We start from the raw sequence: 11,067 nt of genomic DNA on the forward strand, positions 1-11,067 counted from the left end.
TTGGTTTCATTGGATGAGAGAAGGAAAGAGAGGGGGGAAAGTGAGAGAGCAAGCCACCAGGTCCAAGACTCAAGCCATGGTCGGCCCTGTGGGAGTCCAACACCTTAACCACCACATCACCTGATGGTCCCCCTATGCCCTGAGTTCAGGGGCTGGGCGGGTGCGTGGAGGTTAAGAGCGCTGGACTCCCACATGGCCAGAAGACCGGGGACCTCCCACATGCCCAATCGCAGTTCAAGTCCCAACCTAGCAGCTTGCTTTCTCATTCCCCCCCCCCTCTCTCTCTCTCGTTCTGTCCCTCTCTGGTCAATTTTAAATAAATAAATAAATGAAGTGAAATAAAGCAATACTTTAAAACAAAATTATCTGAGTTTAGAAAACTGGCATATCTAGCCTATGCTGGTAGAAGTCAGAATCTCACAAACCTCCTTAGGGGGGGCAGGGACGGAGCAGAATCTGGGTGGCTTTTGGGCAGATGGTCATGTCTTTTTCTTGATCTGGACACTTGCTGCACTCCTGCATTCTGCATATCGGAATTCCAGTGAACTATAGGCCTTGGATATGTATGTTTCACTTTAATGAAAAATTTTGAAATGTAAATCAGAATTAGAAGAACATTTCTCAAGATCCCAAGAAATGGTCATATTTTTTTGTACTGGGAGAGCTTGAAAGTGTGTTATATTTAAGGCATAAGAAATGCATTGTGTAGGCTAGCCCTGTGCCTTGTGGTTAAGGAAGCTGGATACCATATGGCTAACCTTGGTTTGAATTCCTCCCTGGTGAGTTCAAAGACATACTGGGTATGTGTGTATACCTCAAATCCTGATAAGATGAAGAATTGAAGGAGCAGGGAACCAGCAGTTAGTGTAATGGCTATGTCGCTGGACTCCCATGTAGTTGACCTCGGTTCATGTCCCGGACCTGGTGGCTTAAAACTCACGCCAGGCATGTGTGCGTGCGTGCCTAAGATCCCGAGAAGAGAATGGAGGAGAAGAGATTGCGGCGTGACCATCCCCCCTGGGGGGTGATTTCTCACTTTCTGTCTCTATGTCTCTCTCTGTCTGGCGAGCGCACGCGCTCTACAGTGAAAATCTCTTCCAAAAAAAAAAAAAGAATTGAAGGAGAAGAAATTGTGGTGTGATTACACCCCATTGAGTAGTATTCTTCCCTCCCTCCCTCTGTCTCTTTGGCAAGCATATGTATCCTCCAATAATTAAAAAAAAAAAAAAATACAAGTGTAGTGTGAGACTCTACAATAACTTCAGAGGGAACTGTGAAAATTAGAGATGAGCAGAGACCCAGAGCAAACCCCAGGGAAGAACCACTAAGAGGCCCTCACTGAGCACATGTATTGCCTTGGGCCTGCCAAGCTCTCCACACAGCTGAGCATGCAATGATGGGCCTGCAGACACTGTTCCCTGCCCTCGCTTGTTTTCCCTGTCAGTCCAGTTAACATATCATGTTCGGCGGACTATTACTCACCAACTATCAATTTTCTACTCTTCCTGCACACAGTGGGACTACATTTTCCCGCCTCCCTTGCCCTCGGATTTGACATGTGATCACATTTGTGTGGAATAGAATGTGAGTGGGAAAACCCTCCTGTCCTCCTTCCCACCAGCTGAGGCGGAGATGACCTCCAGGACACCCCTGAAAGCCATGTGACCATGGCAGACAATGACAATGGCAGAGACTGCCACCTTGAGTCCCTGATTGACTGTCTCGAAGAAAGCCTGATTGATAGCCTGATTGGGGGAAAGGAAGAGCATAGGAAAGGAAATTGGGGGGAAAATGGAGAGGTAAGGCATTTGTGGGACGTGGATATGGTTTATTACTTGTTGATGAGGAAGTGCGTATGTTCTCAACTGGGCTGGACTGAGGTGTGTGTCATGCTGAGTAAAGTCTCTTTACAATCTAAATGATGTATACTGATTAAATGTATAAATAATAATTGAAATTAATAAATAAAAAATTATTTTTTAAAAAGGCAGCCTAATTGTAATGTCCCATGAGTGTGAAATAAACTTCTTTGGTTTCGTTTATAAACCAAAGGGCACGTGGGCTTGCCAGAAAGAGACAGAGAAAGGAGGGTAGGGAAACCACCCTCAATCCCTTCCTCTTCATTTCTCCAGCCAAGAAAAGAAAGATGCTCATTTTCCTACGTTAAAGAATTGACTTCTTGGGATCATCAGATGACATAATGGTTATGTCGCTGGACTCCCATATAGTTGATCATGGTTCAAATCCCAGACCTGGTGACAGAACTCATGCCTGGCACATATACATGCATACCCAGGATCCTGAGAGGATAATGGAGAAAGAAGAACTGGGGTATGGCCATCCCCCAGGGTCTGATTCTTGCCTTCTGTTTTTCTCTGTCTCTTTCTGGTGAGCACATGTGTCCTAGAGCAAAAATCTCTCTTGAAAAAAAAAAAAAAGAAAGAATTGATTTCTCCACCAGCTGCATTTTGCATTAATTTCCCAAAGTGCTGAAATTTTGCTAAAAATGTATGCTTTTCTGTTCAACAAGGCCAAGAGAAAGGTTTCTGCAGGAAGTGGTAGAGGAAACTAAACAAGCTCTCCCCCGTGGGAGAAGAATGACCGGAGAGGTTACAAACGACAAAACGGAGAAGAAAATGCTCTGAGTGGCAGTAAGGAGTGTGTGAATAAACCAAGGTATGCTAAGTAGGTTTATGATGAAAAGAACACACAGCAAGGGGAAGCCGAGGGAAACATCTGTGGAGTGAGATTTGCATGGAAGTCAGGGGTTCCACATTGAAATGTAATGAACATCACCCACCGCCCAGTACAAGAAGAGAACAGCCCGGCAAGTGGTGTGGTGGTTAAGGTGCTGCACTCCTACATGGCCAACCATAGTTCAAGTCCCAGACCTGGTGGCTTGTTTTCTCTCTCTCACTCTGTGCCTCTCTGGTTGAATTAAAATAAATAAATAAAATAAAATAAAATAATTCTTTTAAAAAACAGAGAGAGAGAGAGAGAGAGAGAGAGAGAATGAAATCCAAGGGAAGGACAAAACTCAGTCTGCAGCCCTGGAAACAAGGAGGAAGCCCACCCAATGGCATCCTGACCGTTCTGAGGTGGGTAGACATTCAGATCATTTCTGACTGGCAAAGAGGATGCCGCATTGGTCTGGTGTTCGCTCCCCCAAAGTCCCTTCTCTGAAAACTCACATACACTAGCTCCTTGCCCTCCCCTGCCTCTACCTCTGTTCCTCTCACCCCGCCCAGGGCTCCATCCAGGCTACTGTGACAACAGAAGGGAAGAGAAGCTTGAAGAGAAGGCCCCACTCTTTGATCTTCTGGGGACAGTATTGAGCTCTCCTCCCCTGGGTGCCCGGTCACCTCTTCCTGCCCATTCAGAAAGTTCATTGATCTTTAACGAGGACTTCCTTCTGAGAAAAAATAGGGTGAATGTCTTTACCATCACTTCCTAAATGTCAACGCTGGAACCCTAAGAAATGAAACAATTGATCACAAATACACCCAAGAGAGCCGTGAACTTGGAAGAAATTCTGAGCAGACATTTTAAATTTCAATCCATTGGCTCCTCTGTAGGCGGAGCTTTCTGACAAGAGCTTAGTATCTCAGGAAAAATCTTTATTGGCTCACAGAGGAAGACTAAGGGCATTGAGGCAACGCAGGTTTAAAGAAAACTCAAAACTAATCATAGTAAAAAAAGATTATAAGCACATTACCTCAAAGGGGAAGAGGTAGCGGCAAGAACTATATGTTTAGAAAATGAAAGGAAAACACTGGGGCCCGGAATTTTTTCAAGTGAAATGAAATATTCAGTGTCTTCATTAAGGAAGATTTTGAAAGCATCGAAGTATTAATAGCACTCTAGGGCAGGAGAGAATAAATGAGGAGAGAAAGAGAGAGAGAATGGTCATACATCTGTATCTCGGTATACTCAGCACATAAATAAATACCTGGAAATATCTGCATCTATTTATACTCTCCCTTTTCTAAAAATAATTTCAGGCAACGTATAACAAGTATGAAATAGAAAACACATTAAGAAAAGTGTCAATATAAAACAAATAAGAAAAATGATACTGAGAGTCAAGGTAAGGTGGTAAGACAGAAATGGAAGGGATTTAGTAACCGAACCCTGGGTCACCAGGGAAAGCATTAAAGTGGTTAAGAGCATCTTAATGTTAGACAAAATTGGGTTTGTCATTCTGCTCTGCTATTCTGTGATTTTGGACAAATCCACTTCACTTTCCAGAGCTCTTTTCCTTCTCCAGAAAATGAATACTTAGGAGCCAGCAAGTGGCATGGTGGTAAGGCGCTGGACTCCCACCTGGCCTGCCCTGGTTTGAGTTCCAGACCTGGCAGCTTGCTTTCCCTCTCGTTCTCTCTCTCTGGTGAGTGCACATGTCCTATAGCAAATATTAAAAACAGTAATAATAATAAAGTGAAATAAGGAATTATTATTTTTTAAGTGCAAAATGGATACCTAAAAGAGCACGTCTATCATAGCCCTGTTAGAAAGAACAAATGAGAACATTTTCATAAAGTGCATATCCCAATGCCTTATTAAACAATGCTTAGTGAACGAGAACTTCCTCTGGAACCCACACACACATAAAGGGAACCCCCACATTAGATATAAACTTTCTGGCACCCAACAAGGTCATATGACTTATAGTGAACACAGTAAATTAAACCCATGAGGAGAGCAGCAGATGGTGACGTTGCTTGACTCCCATGTAGCCAACTACGGTTCAAGTCCTGGACACAGCAGCTTAATACTCATGCCAGGTGCATGTCTGTGCATGCCCAAAATCCCAAGAGGAGGATGGAGGAGAAAAGATTGTGGCGTGACCATCTCTCCTGGGAGTGATTTCTCACTTTCTATTTGTCTGTCTCTCTGGTGAGCACACACACCCTAAAGCAAAAAAAAAAAAAAAAAAAAAAAACTCTCAAAAAAAAATCTCCATGGGGACCAGCAGGTGGCATGGTGGTGAAGGCACTGGACACTCCCATATGGTCAACCAGGGTTCAAGGCCTGAATCTGGTGGCTTGCTTTCTCACTTCCTCTCTCTCACTCTCACCCTCTGTCTCTCTCTGGTCAAAATAAATGAATAAATAAAATAAAATAAATAATTTTTTTTAAATCTCCAAAAATGAAAACAAACCTATCATTCCAGAAAAGCATAATGATTTTTCCTGACTCTGAACGTAGCAAAGATGTTTCCCTAATAGACCTTAACAACAAAATACAAATCAAATATCTTTGCAGTGAACAGAGCAATGAGCTACAGAAGGCTCTTAGATGTTTGGTTTTTATTTTTGTTTTTTTGCTTCTGTGGGGTCTTTTACTCTCCTCATCATGGGCTCTAGCTTGACGCTGATGGACAAGTTTAAAAAGGCACCTCTTCAGAGGCTTCATGAACGTTCTCTACTGGTCACCTTAACAGTGGGGAGAGACGTTAGAGTTTCAGAAAGCTTTTCTCTTTGTTTTTGTTTTGTGAATTTGCTAGAGGGTGTGCACACTTGCCAGCAAGCCAGAGAAACTGAGAAAGTACTCCTCTTAGGGACGGGTACACCACAGTTTCTTCTCGATTGCTCCTGTCAGGATTCTGGGCACTCACAGCTTCCTCGTTTGGCGTGTTTTTCAGAATTCGAACCCCAGGCTTAGCCATGTGGGGTCCAGCTGCCTTAATCATGATGCCATTGGCTGGTTCCGTTTGTTTGTTTATTTGTTTGTTTTGTGTTTTCTTTTTTGTTTTGTTTTGTTTTTGCTATAAGACACATGTGCTCACCAGAGTGACACACAGAGAGAAAGAGAGAGGGAAAATGAGAAATTAGCACACACACACACACACACACACACACCGTGGAGAGGTTGGTCACACTGCAATCCCTTGTCTTCCATTCTCCTCTCAAGATTTCAGGCATGTACACACACTTGCCCAGCCTGATTTTGAAGCTACGGGGCCGGGGAATCAAACTGCAGATCCAGCTGCGTGGGAGCCAGCCACCTTAACCTCTAGGCCACCTGCTGGCCCCAGCCAGTCTTTTTCGTTTGTTTGTTTAAAGAGATGTTTGTTGTAGTGCTTGTGTGCTCACTGGAGACACAGAGAGAGACAGAGGAAGAGAAAATGAGAAATCACCCCCCAGGGAAGATAGCCATGCCACAATCCCTTCTCTTCCATTCTCCTCTTAGGATTTGGGGCACACACACACCCAGCGTGAGTTTCAAGCTGCTGGGTCTAGGACTCAAACCGTGGTCAACCACGTAGGAGTCCAACATCTTAACCACTATGCCACCTGCTGGCCCCCAGTTTGTTTTTTTAACATGGTGTTCTTAGACTCCTAATGCATTTGGACTTCTTGTTATCTCTCAATCCACAGTCAGATGCCAAATCTTAGGGTTGGGAGGAGATGATCCATAATTTTCATCAGATTTCAATTGAGTATGTGTACCAGTATGCCAAGAACCAGTTTCCTAGAGGAATGGATAGAAATATATACGATGCAGCTATATAATTTGATTAATTTGGCCAACCTCAAATAGGTAGAAAAAAGTATCAAACAAAAGCGCTAAACACAGAGTCTCAACTAGGAATCTAAAAACAATTATACAAGGACCAGCGAATGGTGTGGTGGTTAAGGCGCTGGACACCCACATGGCCAACCATGGTTTGAGTCCTGGACTAGACGGCTTGCTTTCTCACTTTCTCTCTCTCTCTCATTCTGTCCTTCTCTGGTCAAATTAAAATAAATAGATAAATAAATAAAGTTGAATAAAATAATTCTTTTAAAAAACAGATTATACTAACAAAATTAGAGACATACATTTAGCAAATTAATTAATTAAAGGGAACAGACAAAGGAAGAAAATGGAAAACCTGATAGTCATAAAAAATAAAATTTGGTAAAGATGAAGGCTATGTTTGTCACATCGAATAATATTAAAAATACTTGAACTAGGGCCAGCAGGTGGCACGAGAGCTAAAGCACTGGATCTCCCATGACTGACTGAGCGCTTCCAGTCCTGGACCCAGCAGTTTGAAAAACATACTGGGATTATGTGTGTGCGTGCCCAAAATCCCAGAAGGAAAATGGAGAAGGAATTGTGGCCATACCCCTTGAGGGGTGATTTCTCACTTTCTTTCTCTCTCTCTCTCTTTCCAGTGAGCACACACACCCTATGGCAAAAATCTAACACACACACACACACACACACACACATACACACCATAACTCTCTATTTTTATATAGCCCCATATACATACATATAAATACACAGAAACAATTCTAGATAGATAAATCAAAAACTCATAATATTATTTACACGAAGATAGGAGATTTCAATGTAGAGTGGTTAAAGAATTTTAATTTGCACTGTTTATATTCCTGCAAAAATGAATTTATTTATATTATCTAATTTAAAATAGACAAATATGTTAGTTTCTCTACTTTCTTACAAAATTGATCTATAAATATTGATTGCACATTTTATATAGATATATACTTTGATCCCATAGCTAGGATAAAGTTTTCCCTTTTCCAAATTCCCATAGGATTTTTCTGTTCCTATTGTATTTCACTCAACTTCTCCTATCTTGGAAATATTTTTATTCAGATAAACACCCTCTCAGTATAATGTAGTGAATATTACTCAGCTGCTCCATGAAATAAATTATCCCCCAGCAAAATACAAAGTGCCCACTGTTCAGAAGCAGTTAAAATCCTGACTGCATTGGGAGCAGCAGATGGCGTAATGGTTACATCACTGGACTCCCATGCAGTGGACCACGGTCGAGTCCTAGACCTGAGGGCTTAAAACTCATACTGGATGCATATGCATGTGTGCCCAAAATCCTGAGAGGAGAATGCAGAAGAAGGGATGGCCATGGAGGGGAGTGATTTCTCGCTTTCTGTCTCTCTGTCTCTGGCACGTGCACACACCCTATAGCAAAAATATCTAAAAAAAAAACAAAACCAAAACCAAACAAAACAAAAACCCCAGATATTTCTAATTTAAAAAAGAAAAGAAAAAAAAAATTCAGTCAAGCTTCAAACTCAAGCTCCCCTTTTTACACAGGGATAGCTAACAAGAGGATTCCCTCTCTCCACCAAGTTTCTTTCTGTTCCGTGCCTCGTTCTCCAAGTGCAAAATCCCACCTACATTCTATGGAACGTGGTTTTTAAACTAGCATCCGATAGCAAAGCTATTAAAAAGCCGCTCACCAGGAAACTGAAGCTAAGCATTCTAACAAGTGGCTCCTTAGTGAAGAATGTCCTGGCGGAAGTATGCAGTATGCGGCAGGCCTGCCACTTCTACCCCATCCTCTGAGGATAATAAGTAAGGAGGACAAAATGAGTGCAGCCCTCCTGGGTCTCCCCTTAAGAGTTTAAAAGCAAAATATTGATTTTGAGTTACCCTGCTTCAACTCAGCGCTGCGCTCATGATATTTTTATTCCCTTGTAGATTCCTGGGTCCATTTGTTGCAGATTTTAAAAAAGTAAATCACTGGTGAATCTGTGGTGTGTCCATGTAACATTTCTACACCTAAAAATATGGTCAATTGACACCTTAAAGGTTTCCAAGCAGCTCTAACTCTTAGTGACATCTCTAGCTGCATCCCCAGTATGTTCAAAACAGATAAAGTGGATGAATTGATTTTAGTCGTCTAAAACCCTTGACAAAAATCTCTTTGTGGCCATCTCTGTAGTCTCTTGATGATTTATAAGGATTTGCTCATGACACAAATGCGATCCTTCCACTCTTCCCCATTTTGTTTTTCAACTGGGTCCTCAGTGACTTGGCCGAGTCCAACAGACCAGTAGCAGGAAATTCGTCCGTACTTAGACCCAGCCCCGGATTCTAGACTAATTTTTATCAAAAAACTTTACAGTTGTGATTCATATTATTCTCAGTATTACTGTCTAGAATTGGGCTCACCGGAGTTCTTACATTCTAGCTGCTTTTTTTTTTTTTAATAATTATTTTATTTAATTTTCTTTCTTTATTTTAATTTGATCAGAGAGAGACAGAGTGAGAGAGAGAGAGGGAAAGTGAGAAAGCAAGCCGCCAGGTCCAAGACTCGAACCAGGGTTGGCCATGTGGGAATCCAGCGCCTTAACCACCAGGCTACGTGCTAGCCCCCTAGCTACTTCTTTTAAAAGGCCATTTGAGTTTTCTTCTGTCATAGACAAATTTTGTTAGCCAAATTCTGACTAGTGAAAGCTGGTGAGAAACTGTATGAACATTCATTCTATAATAAATGATGGTTGGCCTTCATTTTATATAGAACTCAAAATCAGTATTTTATATAGAACTCAAAATCAGTATTTTGCTTTTAAACTCTTAAGGGGAGACCCAGGAGGACTGCACTGGTGGTTAAGTTACTGTACTCTCACATGGCTAACTGTAGTTCAAATCCCTGCTTTGGGTTTCATAGGAAGAAATAATTTTTTTAAAAAATTTACATTGGGGGACCAGCAGTTAGTGTAACGGCTATGTCGATGGACACCCATGTAGTTTACCGCCATTTGAGTCCCAGACCTGGTGGCTTAAACTCACGCCGGGCACTTGTGCGTGCGTGCCCAAGATCCTGAGAAGAGAATGGAGGAGAAGGGATTGCAGCGTGGCCATCTCCCCAGGGGGTGTGATTTCTCGCTTTCTGTTTCTCTGTCTCTCTCTGTCTTTCTGGGGAGTATACGTGCCCTATATCAAAAACCTCTCCAAAGGAAAAAAAAAAATTATATTGGGGGTAAGTCTAAATTCTGATTAGTCATTTAAATTTCTCAGAGAGGGGCCAGCAGGTGGCATGGTGGTTCAAATCCCAAACCTGATGGCTTACTTTCTCACTTTCCCCCTCTCTCTCTCTGTCTCTCTCTGTTCAAATTTTAAAAAATAATAATAATAGTAAATAAATTTTTTAAAAAATTCTTAAAAAAAAAAAAGTATGTGGGGAACCAGCAGATGGTGTAATAGTTACGTCACTAGACTCTCATGCGGTTGACTGTGGTTTGAGCCCCAGACCTCGTGGCTTAAAAAATTACTCACACCTGGCATATGTGCATGTGAGCCCCAAATCCTGAGAGGAGTCTGGAGGAGAAGGGATTGCAGCGTGGCCTTTCTCCATGGGGAATGATTTCTCAACTTCTGTCTCTTTGTCTCTCTGTCTCTCCAGTAAATACATTCACCCTATAGAAAAACTCTCCAAAAACTTGTGTGTTGCTAAAAATAAAAAGCTCTGAAGTAGTACTTCATATAGGTCTTTAAAGAACTTGAGAATTTAGGTAAGAATAAGCTGAATTTGTGTTTTGATCTTTCATTGCAAATCAAGTTCTCGCTCTTTTTTTTTTTTTTTTTTTTGAGAGGTTTTCGCTCTAAGGCGAGTGCACTCGCCAGAAAGACAGAAACGTAGAGATAGAAAAGCGAGAAATCACCCCCCAGGGGGGATGGCCACGCCATAATCCCTTCTCCTCCATTCTCCTCTCGGGATCTTAGGCACGCACACACACTTTCTGGTGTGAGTTTAAGCCACCAGGTCAGAGACTCGAGCCGTGGTCAACTACATGGGAGTCCAGCGACATAGACATTATGCCAACTGCTCATCCCAAGTTCTCTCTTTCTTCAACTACCATGAGATAAACGAAGAACTCTTAGACAATGACAAGATTAGAAATGGAAGAACGATAACAGGTATGAATTTTGAAAGTATTCATTTTAAAAAGAAAACGCTTTGAACCAACAGGGGGTGTGGAGATTGTGACACTGGATCCCACATGGTTCATTTTGGTCTGAGTCCCAGACCCGATGGCTTGATATTCACGCCAGGCATGTGAGCACGTGTGCAGGAATCCCAAAAGGAAAATGGATTGAGGATTGTGGTGTGGCCATCTTCCTGGGGGTGATTTTTCTCCTTTTCTCTCTCTCTTTCTCTCTCTCTCTCTCTCTGGTGAGTGCATGTGCCATACAGCCCTAAAGAAAAAAAAAGAGCTTTAAACTCTTTTATCTCCTTGTGAGAAGACCTCAAGGGCATTGGCTCACATTAGTAACTGGCTATTCAATGATGACAAAGCA

Source organism: Tupaia chinensis, unplaced genomic scaffold (assembly GCF_000334495.1).
Source record: "Tupaia chinensis unplaced genomic scaffold, TupChi_1.0 Scaffold000368_1, whole genome shotgun sequence".
Lineage (NCBI taxonomy): Eukaryota > Metazoa > Chordata > Mammalia > Scandentia > Tupaiidae > Tupaia > Tupaia belangeri.